The sequence below is a fragment of the Danio rerio genome, chromosome 24 (genome assembly GCF_049306965.1).
Source record: "Danio rerio strain Tuebingen ecotype United States chromosome 24, GRCz12tu, whole genome shotgun sequence".
Classification (NCBI taxonomy): domain Eukaryota; kingdom Metazoa; phylum Chordata; class Actinopteri; order Cypriniformes; family Danionidae; genus Danio; species Danio rerio.
This window is the reverse complement of record NC_133199.1, coordinates 519,935-534,277: the sequence shown is the minus strand read 5'-3', so window position 1 is coordinate 534,277 and position 14,343 is coordinate 519,935. Positions and strand designations below refer to the sequence as shown.

The 14,343-nt window shown below is 35.3% G+C and overlaps 1 protein-coding gene across 2 annotated transcripts in view; it reads right to left on the bottom strand.

The window, feature by feature from the left end:
• The window catches only part of vstm2a (V-set and transmembrane domain containing 2A), a 222,427-nt gene that overhangs the window by 45,631 nt on the left and 162,453 nt on the right, over window positions 1-14,343 (bottom strand). Inside the window, exon 1 of one of the 2 annotated variants that reach the window (XM_073940339.1) lies at window positions 14,078-14,165. The exons of the other annotated variant lie outside the window; for it this stretch is intronic. The gene's annotated coding sequence lies outside the window, so the exon portion shown is untranslated. Of the gene's footprint in view, window positions 1-14,077; window positions 14,166-14,343 lie in introns of those variants that run through there. 2 annotated transcript variants of the gene reach the window in all.

The window sequence follows — 14,343 nt, the reverse complement described above, 5'->3', positions numbered from 1 at the left end:
TAATATTATTTTATTATATATAATAAAAACAATATTAATAATAATAATAATTACTAATAAGAGTAAAGGATCATGCATCAAGGATCTAAAGGACTCTGAAGAATGAAATGGAGCTTAAAATTCATGTGTAAAATCACTGGAATAAATAATTATATTAAATTATAAACAATTATTTTATAGTGAAATAACATTTCACAATTTGTACTGTATTTGTGATTAAATAAATGCAGCCTTGGTAGGTACAAATCCTACTGACCCCAAACGTTTGACCGGTAATGTATATAAATATATATTTTTTTTTTTACAAATTACAACCAAAACTGTTTCTAATACTATTGAAAGTTAAAAATAACATATAAAAGGATATAAACTACATGCATTTTATTTGATGCACAATTATTAACGAGATTGTCAAAAAAGAGCTTTTTATGATAAAATACAAAAAAATATTTACAATATTACTTTAGGTAACACACACACACACACACACACACATATATATATATATGTCCCGTTCCGTTACTGTATGAGGCTCGCAGATATACAATTGCACTGATTTTTATTCTGTTATTTTTTGACACATTCTTAAAATTACAATAAGATTAGTTTACAATACCACTTAAAATAAAAATGATTAAAAGATTTAAAACTGCACTTATTGTTCATCTATTTAGTTATGTTTGTTTTTGTTATTGAACCAAACACTATTTATGAGTTGAAATCAAGTGTTTAATATATTTGACATATTTTAAAGGGGTGGCACGGTGGCTCAGTGGTTAGCACTGCGTCCTCACAGCAAGAAGGTCTCTGGTTCGAAAGCATGGATCCGTCCTGCCTTGTATCAAATATTAAGAAAACAAGTTCACATGATACACAATGAGTTCACTGTACTCAAATGGCCTCCACAGTCACCAGAACTCAATCCAATAGAGCAGCTTTGGGATGTGGTGGAACGGGAGATTGGCATCATGGATGTGCAGCCGACAAATCTGCAGCAACTGCGTGATCATATGAACATTGAGCAAAATCTCTGAGGAATATTTCCAGTAGCTTGTTGAATCTCTGCCACCAAGGATTAAGGCAGTTCTGAAGGCAAAAGAGGGTCTAACCCGATACTAGTAAGGTGTACCTAATAAAGTGGCCGGTGAGTGTATATATGGATGTGGATTTTAATGAAGGACAACTGATTTCTGTTCCTCTGTGCACATAATAATCAGTGCAGTGATCTGACTGGTGCACTACATAGGCAGCTGCCTACACTGATGCCCACTGAGTGCACTTGCAGAGATTGAGAGTGTGTGTGAAAGCATAAATCAGCAGTTCAGCGTGAAGCAGCGCAGGTATTACAGACTCAGTGTGCATGCAGAAATAATTACACTTCTTTTTTTTCTAGACTGATGATGCTGGCAGAAATGTAAATTGTGTTCAGCATCTGTGCTATTTATTATAGTGCACTCAGTATTAATATTTTATGGCTGGTCGTGCGATGCGGATCAGCATGGAGACTCCTGATGTCCTTTACAATGACTTACACAGGCTGAAACCTGCAGGAGGACGTTCCCATGTGTTGTGTGACTGTGGAGAACAGTAAAGCATGTAAATAATTCACAGAGCGAGTAAAGCATTAATATCTCAGAGTCACAGAGCACATGATGCTGTCTGTACCGCACATTTCATTCCTCTACTTGTGTTGGCTTTTAGTCTAATATCCTGCATTTCTTTCAATATTTATTCAGCGCTTTTAGAGTTTTGAGTGCTTTTAAATTCCATTTAATCTTTATTTAACTCTTGTCATTCTCTTTCTCTTATTTATTATTGGTAAACGGCTAAATTAATGCAGACATATTCCTGTGTCACACTTCTTCTGGAGATTTTATTGCTTTGTTTATGTTTTTATGTTTTTAAATCAGTTTTATTATTTGTTTTTATTTATTTATTTTCTTGTTTCTTTTATTCTTGTTTACGTAAAGCACTTTGAATGGCCTCTGTGTATGAAATGTGCTATATAAATAAACTTGCCTTGCCTTGAGTTTGTTTATCAACTGTATTATAAGTGTCCTGTATTGTAGTTATTTGGGTAATTCCACCCATTTGCTATACATATAAACATTGTCATTATATAAACTACTGAATACTGACCTATGAACCAATAAATAATGAACAAAGTAAATGTTTAAACGTATTTAACCTCAACGGCTCTGTCTGGTTCTCGAATCTGATTGGCTGATAGTCAGCCTCTTCACCCTACTGTATTACTCCGCCCACACAGAGTGACAGCAGATCAATAAACTCACTACAGTTTGACAAAAATTGCAGCTGTTGGACATGATGTACTTTTGAGCCTTTTAGTTGAGAATGTAGTTGTTTAGATTGCAACTGTGCAGTTTATTTATAAGGATAGTGGCTATTTTAAATATTTACAATATCGGAGATTCAGCACATCGGTGGCCATCAGCCTGTCATACTGAGCAGAGCAAAGAGGGTTGATGCTCCGCCACAAGATGGCAGCAGAGACCGAATAATAAGCTCTTAGAAGAGAAAAACTCAGCTTAATTTCTAACTTTATCTGATCAAATCATTATTGAACAAGTAAGTGACACTCTGAATAGATCTCTCTCTTTTGTAGGCTGTAGTGCTGTATTTATACCACAGTAATCTGCTAGTGTTTGCTTTGCTCTGGCTTTTTCAAGTTTAATTATTGTGATCTTCAGATTGCAGCAGAGAAATACTGGGAAATCTCTGTAGACTGATGACATTTCATGCTGTTCAGCCTTATAATCTTACAATGTGAGCAAAATCAGCTGTTTTATCATCACTTTAGACATTACGCTAGAGAATCAGTCAAACACTAGCTCTACAGTAATGATGGTGAATGAGCAGCGGTTTCTGCTGTTCTGAAGTCAGCTGCAGATGTCAATAAACGGCGGAAAAAAGTAGTTTTTAAGACTCTTTGTGTTTGATTTTCTTTTTTATATACATAATTATGCTGTTGAACTGTTGTATAAACACAATATTACACAAGTAGCAGTGCAATATGGCTGTGTATCTGACACTAAGGCACTCGGCCTGTACGCCTCCCACCAGTGCCAATATACAGCAATATCACACTGCTACCTGTGTGATATTGCTTATATATATATATATATATATATATATATATATATATATATATATATTATATATATATATCAGATTATAGTTCAGAAATAAACAACTCACTAATTCAAATGATCTGTTCAGAGTGAGTCTTCAGTAAATGATTCAGATTCAATTAACTGATCTGAATAGGGTTCACAATGGATTTATGTTTTCCTAAAACTAAATTATAACTGTGACAGAGTTATAGAGTATGTATAGAGCATGTGTTGGTAATTCAGCTTTCTAGCAAAATAAACATTCAGTAGTAATTGTAATATTTATCACTAAAGTAAATAATAATTAAAAAACAACTTCTTTTGCACTTTGACTCCAGCAATATTGTACAGAACGTTGTACTTCTACTAGACTCCTATTTTATCACTTTATACTTCAGTGCCTACTTTGCATGCTTTAAACAATGTAGCTACTAATAAACATATCAGACATAATTATAGAATAAATCATCAGCATTTCTGTGATTATAAAAATGGAATTAAGTCATGGTTACTATTAAAGGCTGGATATCTTCATATTCTGCTGACACACATTTGTGTTTAAACCCCTTATAGAAGTAAGTTTTGCATAAGAGAAATCAATCATCAATGCAGATCAGTATAAATATGGAAGATGCGTCAAATCAAAGAAAGTGATCAGCTCCAGTCTAATCAATAGTGTATGTGTGTGGGTGTGTGTGTTGATCATCATTCACAGGATCCAGTGTGTGTGTGTGAGTAAATCTTCATCTGTTTGCAGACCGACCGCCTCCGCTTTCCTCATCACCTTGTAAACACACATTCGCCTAATACTTAGTCATTGCTAATAGCACATGCATTAGACAAATGAGCGCCACAAGCCGACGGGGTTTTATTGAATACAGCACACCTTAGAAATTAATTACAGCCCGTGGTGTTGCATTAAATGTCAGCTGGTTTGCTCTGGAGGAAACTGAAGGATCAGTGGTCGGGTCATTTCACACACTGAAAAAAACAGGGAGGGTGGATAATCTAATAATAGAGATATTCATAAAGTGAATGCCTGGATGACTGTTTGTTGATTTCAGGTTTAATTAATTTAGCATTTGTAAAGATGCTCTTTTTGTTCATATGTTCTTTTTGCTCGAGCATTTTCATAGAGGTTTAAAAGTTTAGAAATGAACTGCTTTGCAATACTTGACTGTTTTGAAATGTTCAGAACATCTCACATGCTGTGAATGCAATTAAATATTAAACAACTTTTCCAAAGCAACTGCAGATGTTTTACTGAAAGTGATAAATGAATGAAAAAATTGACAAACTGACAAATGAACGAATGAACAAACAAACAAATGAATGAATGAACAATCGAACAAACACATGAACCAACAAACAAACAAATGAACAGACGAACAACTAACTAATGAAAGAATGAATAAATGAACAAACAAACAAACGAACAAACAAATGAACAAGCAGACGAACAAATTAACAAACAAGCAAATTAATAAATGAACAACCGATCAAACAAATTAACAAACAGACGAACAAATGAACAGATGAACAAACACAAATAAATGAACGATCGAACAAACAAATGAACAAACAAACAAACAAATGAACAGACGAACAACTAACTAACGAGCGAATGAATAAATGAACAAACAAACAAACAAAATAACAAATGAACAAACGAACAAACAGATGAACAAATAAACAGACGAGCAAATAAACAAATGAGCAAATAAATAAATGAACAAACGAACAAACAAATGAACAAACAGACAAACAATTGAACAGATGAACAAACAAACAAACAAATTAACAATCGAACTAACAAACAAACAAACAAATGAACAGACGAACAACTAACTAACGAGCAAATGAATAAATGAACAAACAAACAAACAAATGAACAAACAGACGAGCAAATAAACAGACGAACAAATAAACAAACAAGCAAATAAATAAATTAACAAACGAACAAACAAATGAACAGACGAACAAATGAACAGATGAACAAGTGAAGAAACAAATAAACAAACAAACGAGCAAATCAAAAAATGAACAAATAAAAAACAATTGAAAAAACAAACAAACCAAAGAACGAACAAACGAATGAATGAACAAATGAGCAAACAGACAAATGAATGAACAAATAAACAACTGAACAAAAGAATGAACAGACAAACGAACTAATGAACAAACGGATTAAAACACAAATGAACGAATGATCGAACAATTGAACAAACAAATAAACAAACAAATCAAACGAATGAATAAACAATAAAACAAATGAGCAAATAAACAAACAAACAATCAAAAGAACGAACAAACAAATGAATGAACAAATGAGCAAACAAATGAACAAAAGAATGAATAAACAAACGAACAAATTAACAAACTAATGAATACTCAAATTAACTAATAAACAAAGGAATGAACAAATGATTAAACAAACAAACAAATAAATAGGAGGACAAATGAAAGAACAAACAAACTAAACAAATGAATGAACAAACAAACAAATGAGCAAGTAAACAAAAGAAAGAACAAATGAATGAACAAACTACTGAACGAACAGACGAATGAACAAACAAACAAATGAATGAACAGACAAACAAACAAACAAAGGAATGAATAAACAAATGAACAAACAAATAAATAAACAAACAAACGAAAAAATAAATGAACAAACAAAAAAATGTATGAACAAATTTGATTCTAGAGTTTACTCAGTAAATGTGTTTACATCATAGCTTATGCACATGTTGTCTTATCGATAGTCTCTGTCTTTCAAAATGTGTGCACATCTTAGCATTTTAATCAAGCAGTTTTATGCAATATTCTAAAATGTGCATAAATAAATATGTGGATGGAAACACAGCTCGTCTGGCATTGGTTCAGTGGATGCAGACAGATGATTCTGAATCTTCATGAACAGTGTTTGGACGGTGTTGAGCGTGAGTGTGTCGCCGCGTGGCTGATCGTCATTACTCTTGGCAAGCGAATCCTAAACGCCGTCATTTTTCACACAGTCCAGAGTGGCGGACAGAGGCTCTGAATGCTGGCTCGCTCAAAGCCCAATATCTGGCAGGGAAACAGCAAACTGGAGCCGTGTGCTGGAAACTCTCGAACTGAGCTGAGGATCAAAAGAGCTGAGCGGCAGAATGAATATAATATTTCCTCTTGGCTTCAGAGCTGTCTGTAGAGCCACAGATTAATCAGCACTTCACTGCACAAAACACCCCAATGACACCCGGCTCCAGCTTTACACGCTTCATTTCCAGCGCTAACCGCTTCAGGAGAAATAAAAGAACAGAATAGTTAGAAAACAGCCTTTGTAGTTTACAAAAAAAGGTTATGAAGTTATAAAGCCTAGTCAAAGGGAAGTACACTTCTGCATACTTATTACAGTGCTGGAGATGAAGGTAATGTTTAAAATGCACATTTCATGCTAACTGCCATTAAACTGTTCATATTTTAGACTTTAAAGTTACTCTGAAGGAATTTTCATTACACTATTATCTTCAAGATTTGATTCATTTACTGCCATTGATATTAATTTGCAATTTATATATTCAAAAAGTAGAGTGTGTCATTATGAGTGAACCACTGATAAAACTAATAATAAAACTAGAGTGTCATTATTATCATCCGTGAATCATTGAATTGTTCAATTAACTGACTCATTTGAATCACTTATTTCAATACTACTACTAATAAAACTAGATTGCCATTATTATCATGAGTGAATCATTGAATTGTTCACTTAACCGATTCATTTGAATCACTGATTTCATCACTACTACTACTAATAAAGTTAAATTGTCATAATTATCAAGAGGGAATCGTCACTTATTCAATAACCTGACTCATTTGAATCACTGATTTCAATACTACTACTACTACAATTAATAAAGAAGCTAGATTGTCATTGGGTGAATTGCTGAATGATTCACTTAACTAATTCATCCATTAATTCATTTATATGTCTATTCATCCATTCATTCACTATTCTATCATTGTATCTATATACCCATCCATCCATCATATCATATATAATTATATCAAATATAATTTCATCCATCGCTCCGTTCGTCCATTCATCCATCAATCCATCCATCCACCCTTTCATCTTATCATATCATATTTATAATTCTATGAATGGATTAATAATTATGTAAATCCATAATTTCATCAATCCATCTATTCACCCACGCATCTACCTATTCATCAACCGTTCTATCATTTCATACACACATCAACCCATCCCAACACCATCCGTCCACCCATCATTATATCATAATAGCATTTTATCTATCAATATTTCCATTTTTCATCCATCCTTTAATCCACCCATCAATTCATCCATCCATCCATTCATTATTTTATCTTTTCATCCATCCACTCATCCAAACATCCATCCGTCCATCTTTATTTCATTCCATTCACCCATCATAAACCCATCCATCCATTATCCTTTCATTTTATCCATCCATCCACCATTCTGTTATTCCATCCATTGATCATTGATTCCATCCTTCCTTCCTTCCATCCATCAATCCATCATTCACTATCCATCCATCATTCTCTAAAACCCATCCATCCACTATCCATCCATCTATTCATCCATATATCCATTGATCATTCTCTGATTCAATCCATCCATTCATCCATCCATCATTCTATTATTCCATCCATCCACCCTACACTATCCATTCATCCATCCATCCATTCTACACTTCCCATCCATCCATCCATCCTGCACTATATATCCATCCATCCATCCATCCATCCATCCATCCATCCATCTATCCATCCTACACTATCCATTCAACCATCTATACATCCATCCACCCATACAACCATCCATCCATCCATCCATCCATCCTGCACTATATATCCATCCATCCATCCATTCATCCATCTATCCATCCTACACTATCCATTCATCCATCTATACATCCATCCACCCATACAACCATCCATCCATCCTACATTATCCATCCATCCATTCATCCATCCAACCATCCATCGTACACTATCCATTCATCCATCTATACATCCATCCACCCATACAACCATCCATCCATCCTACATTATCCATCCATCCATTCATCCATCCAACCATCCATCCTACACTATCCATCCATCCATTCATACATCCTACACTATATATCCATCTATCCATCCATCCATTCATCCATCCATCCCTTTATTCATGACTCTATCATTCTGCCGTTACATCATCTGTCAGTCTGTTTGTCCAGTGTAAGGAACACAAGCTCCTGCTTATTTGTCTGCTAATAGTGTTGCATTATCATTGCGGGAGCGCAGTGCGGTGACTTTGTGTCTCCTTGGAACGCAGTTTGTTGAGCTGTAAATATTTGGAAGTTTTAATGAGAGCCTTGGAGACCACAGGACTGACAAAAGGTCACGCCGGTCAGTTCACAATGCATTTTTAAGACGCGCAGCCGGAGCCTTTTCCATCCTCTCAGCAGAAAGACGAGCCGGTGGATTTTCTGAAGCTGGCAGATGTGTCATTCGGTGCCATCCGTTTATGAAAGACACAGAATAAGAGAGAGAAAGAGAGATATGAGGAGGAGGGAATGGCTAACAATCCAGCCAGCAGCTCTGACATCTCTCTCTCTGAAACATTTCATCCAAGCATCTTTCACTGCTGCTTCAATCAATGAAAGAATCCATGGAGGTTTACAGCTTGATTAAAGTCGAGCGGACGGCGGTCTGAGAGGAAACTTTACTATGCTTTTATTAAAGCTGAATAGCGGTATTTAGCATTATAATGAACACATGCTCCAGTATTGACTCAAGCTGGTATGTTTCCATCCACTTAATTATATGTGCATTTAAGAATATTGCATTCAAAATGCGTAATGAAAACTTTTTAGAATCTTTGAAAATGTGCAAACAAATGGATGTGCACAACCAAGTAGCAAACATTTTTAATCAAACACGTGATAAAATGTGCATGCACTACAATAGAAACACATTTAGCAAATAAATTCCAGCATTAGCAAAAATATATATAAAAAATGTGCATTGTAAAAAATGCCCTTGTAAAACATCTGAAACAGATATGTAAGATGCCCTAGAACCATATATATATGTCCCCCTCCACACTGGTCATATTTACAAAATACATGTTCGTACTGTGTATATTTTAGTGCACTTAAATATGCATGTGTGTATGAATATATGATTATATTGCGTACACATATCAATATTTATATATTATATTTCATATAGTTTGTATTATATATGAATATTTCACACTATGCAGGTGTATTTAGACATGTATACATAAATATACGCAATATAGAATACAATCATAGATATCCTGAATGTGAATATTCACAATTAATCATTTGACAGGACTATATATATATATATGAGCAATAACACACGAGTAGCAGTGCCATATGGCTGTATATTGGCACTTGTGGGAGGCGTGCGTCGACTCAAGGTCACAGGCCGAGTGCCTTAGTGTCCCAACAGTGATGATATACAGCCATATTGCACTGCTACTTGTGTGATATTGTGTTTATACAACAGTTTGACGGCATATTCGAGTATTTAAAAAAGAAAATCAAACAGAATTTTAAAAACTCTTTTGTATGAGGAACTACTTTCTTCCGCCCTTCATTCACATCTGCTGCTGATGTCAGAACAGCAGAAGCCGCTGCTCATTCACCATCATCACTGTAGAGCTAGTGTTTGACTGATTCTCTAGCGTAATGTCTAATGTGATGATAAAACGGCTGATTTTGCTCACATTGTAAGATTATAAGGCTGAACAGCATGAAATGTCATCAGTCTACAGAGATTTCCCAGTATTTCTCTGCTGCAATCAGGAGATCACAATAATTAACCCTGAAACAGCAAAAACAAAGCAAACACTAGCAGATTACTGTGGTATAAATACAGCATTACAGCCTACAAAAGAGAGAGATCGACTCAGAGTGTCACTTACTTGTTCTATAATGATTTGATCAGATAAAGTTAGAAATTATGCTGAGTTTTTCTCTTCTAAGAGCTTATTATTCGGTCTCTGCTGCCATCTTGTGGCGGAGCATCAACCCTATTTGCTCTGCTCAGTATGATAGGCTGATGGCCGCCGGCTAGCTGAATCTTCTAAATTATAAATATTTAAAATAGGCACTGTCCTTATAAATAAACTGCTGCAATCTAAACAACTACATTCTCAACTAAAAAGGTCAAAAGTACATCATGTTGTCCAATTATTGATCTGCTGTCACTCAATACACAAGGGTGAAGAGGCTGTACAAGTGCTGATATTGCAGAATATTGCACGGCTATCAGCCAATCAGATTTGAGAACCAGACAGAACAGTATATATATATAAATAAAATTCAGATGCAGAAGCCTCTAAGTGCTGTTTGAATTTTTTTCTCCAAAATGAGCATTTTTCTCTGCCTCCAATGTTTATCTTCAGCTATTTCACTTTTTATGGCAATGAAAAGATGCTATTCATCACCATAAATGTGAAATTACTGAACCTCCACACTGGAGCCTTGGAAAAACACTCATTTTAGAAGAAAATTCAGACGGCATATAGAAACTTTTGTATCTGAACTCTTCATATATATATATATATATATATATATATATATATATATATATATATATATATATAGAGAGAGAGAGAGAGAGAGAGAGAGAGAGAGAGAACTGTAGATGAACTCTTCTCTATTGTTGAGATGTGCTGTGTTCATATGTATTAACGCTTTGATCCTTCATATTCTGCTTTTGTAAGCTACATTTTGGTTTTGAACATCAAATGTGGGAAGCATGAAATATACATTCATCTTCAGTCTAAGATCTGACGCCGTCTTCTGTTCTCAGCTGCCATTATGTCTTTTTTTCAGCCAGTTTTTGTATCACATTTGCTCTCCGTCAGTCTGTCTGTTTCTATCTCTCTGCACACTAACAGGTTTTCAGCACAGTCAGTCATTTCCCCACCGCTCAGTAAGCCCATATCACGCTGGAATTAGATTAATGAAGTATACGAGCCCATCGTGAGAGACAGAAATGGCACAAATGAAATATTTTGTCAGTGTTGCGTAAACAAACAGTGGAGCTGTAGAAATGCAGAGTGGATGTGGCCAATGTTAGCAGCGCTGCATATGAGATGTGACTGCACAAACAGTAATAGCTGAGATTGTATGGTGTGTCTTTCAAAGTCATGAATAAGATATGAGCATTCACACCAAATCAAGTTACTTCATATTATCATATGGTGATTCTAGAACTGCAGGAGAACGTTGCATCTCCTTGATAGACCTTCCTTTATAAAGTGTTTTTTAAAACAAAACTTCAGTGAAACAGTTTTGAATAATAACACAAAGTATATCAAGTTATCTGCACAAAATTAAGTTTACTTGTGTATTTAATGACATTTTGTCTTGTAAATATGAACTTAAACACTCTTACTATAGCTGTTTTTCCTCAGTCTCTGGCTCCTTAATCATACATTAAATTTCTCATTCACTTTTAAAAACAATCATATGATGAAAATACACAACACTGTGTTTTAGACACGACATGTGGAGTCTGGTTTGACGTTAGCATCTGGAGTTAAAGCACAAGATGATGGAAAGTGTGCAGGTAAATGTCTGTTATCGTCAACTCTGTTATCGCCAACTCTGTTATTGTCAACTCTGTTATCGCCAACTCTGTTATTGTCAACTTTGTTATCATCAACTCTGTTATCGCCAACTCTGTTATTGTCAACTTTGTTATCGTCAACTCTGTTATCGACAACTCTGTTATCGCCAACTCTGTTATCGTCAACTCTGTTATTGTCAACTTTGTTATCAACAACTCTGTTATTGTCAACTTTGTTATCGTCAACTCTGTTATCGACAACTTTGTTATCATCGACTCTGTTATCGCCAACTCTGTTATCGTCAACTCTGTTATCGTCAACTTTGTTATCGACAACTCTGTTATTGTCAACTTTGTTATCGCCAACTCTGTTATCGTCAACTCTGTTATCGCCAACTCTGTTATCGTCAACTTTGTTATCGCCAACTCTGTTATCGACAACTCTGTTATTGTCAACTTTGTTATCGCCAACTCTGTTATCGTCAACTCTGTTATTGTCAACTTTGTTATCGTCAACTCTGTTATCGACAACTTTGTTATCATCGACTCTGTTATCGCCAACTCTGTTATTGTCAACTCTGTTATCGACAACTTTGTTATCATCGACTCTTTTATCGCCAATTCTGTTATTGTCAACTTTGTAACCGTCAACTCTTTTATCATTGACTCTGTTATCGACAACTCTGTTATTGTCAACTCTGTTATTGTCAACTTTGTTATCGTCAACTCTGTTATCGACAACTCTGTTATCGCCAACTCTGTTATCGCCAACTCTGTTATCGCCAACTCTGTTATCATCAACTCTGTTATCGCCAACTCTGTTATCGCCAACTCTGTTATCATCAACTCTGTTATCGACAACTCTGTTATTGTCAACTCTGTTATTGTCAACTTTGTTATCGTCAACTCTGTTATCGACAACTCTGTTATTGTCAACTCTGTTATTGTCAACTTTGTTATCGTCAACTCTGTTATCGACAACTCTGTTATTGTCAACTCTGTTATTGTCAACTTTGTTATCGTCAACTCTGTTATCGACAACTCTGTTATTGTCAACTCTGTTATTGTCAACTTTGTTATCGTCAACTCTGTTATCGACAACTCTGTTATCGACAACTCTGTTATTGTCAACTTTGTTATCGTCAACTCTGTTATCGACAACTCTGTTATCATCAACTTTGTTATCGACAACTCTGTTATTGTCAACTTTGTTATTGACAACTCTGTTATCGCCAACTCTGTTATCGCCAACTCTGTTATCGTCAACTCTGTTATTGTCAACTCTGTTATCGCCAACTCTGTTATTGTCAACTCTGTTATCGCCAACTCTGTTATCGCCAACTCTGTTATCGTCAACTCTGTTATCGCCAACTCTGTTATCGTCAACTCTGTTATTGTCAACTCTGTTATCGCCAACTCTGTTATCGCCAACTCTGTTATCATCAACTCTGTTATCGACAACTCTGTTATTGTCAACTCTGTTATCGTCAACTTTGTTATCGACAACTCTGTTATCGCCAACTCTGTTATCGTCAACTCTGTTATCGTCAACTCTGTTATTGTCAACTCTGTTATCGCCAACTCTGTTATCGTCAACTCTGTTATCGCCAACTCTGTTATCGACAACTCTGTTATCGACAACTCTGTTATTGTCAACTCTGTTATCGACAACTTTGTTATCAACGACTCTTTTATCGCCAATTCTGTTATTGTCAACTTTGTAACCGTCAACTCTTTTATCATCGACTCTGTTATCATTGACTCTGTTATTGTCAAATTTATAATCGCCAACTCTATTAATGTCAACTCTGTTATCATTGACTCTATAATCGCCAACTTTGTTATCACCGACTCTGTAATTGTCAACTTTGTTATCGTCATCTGTGTAATAGTCATCTCTGTTATTATCGACTCTGTTATGTCAACTGTTATCACTGACTCTGTTATCATCGATTCTGTTACCGTTGAATCTGTTATTGTCAACTCAGTTATCATCAACTTTGTAATCGTCAACTATGCTATCACCAACCCTGTTATTTTGTCAACTCTGTTGCTGTCAACTCTGTTAGCCTTAACTCTTTTACTATCAACTAAGTTATAATCAACACTGTTGCGGTAACACAGTTATTTTGTCAGATGTTACCGCAAACTCTGTTAGTGGTTTAAGCATTTGAACAATAAGTTAAAGAACAATTAGTAACATTGTGGATTGAGTTGCCTGTAAATTACATTTGTTGTTTGTTTATCATTCCAGTTTAAGGAAAATGAAAGTAAAAAGTCTGAAATATGCTAATACAGAGTAATATGCTAATACTCACTCACGGCAAGCCACAATCCAACTTTGTTTTTGTTTCAGATCGTCTTGATAAAACACACATCCACCCTCAATGGGAAAAACAGCAAAACCACAGCAAACAGAAGACAGAGCTCAGACTCAGCTCTGCATATTGATAAGGCAGTGTGTTATTGATTTACATGTGGTTTGAAGCTGCGTTTGCTAATCTCAGTCTGTGTGGAGAATCTGATAATGATGGTCTCCGGAGAACAGCTGTTTATGACACGAGACCAGCTTTAACGCACACTG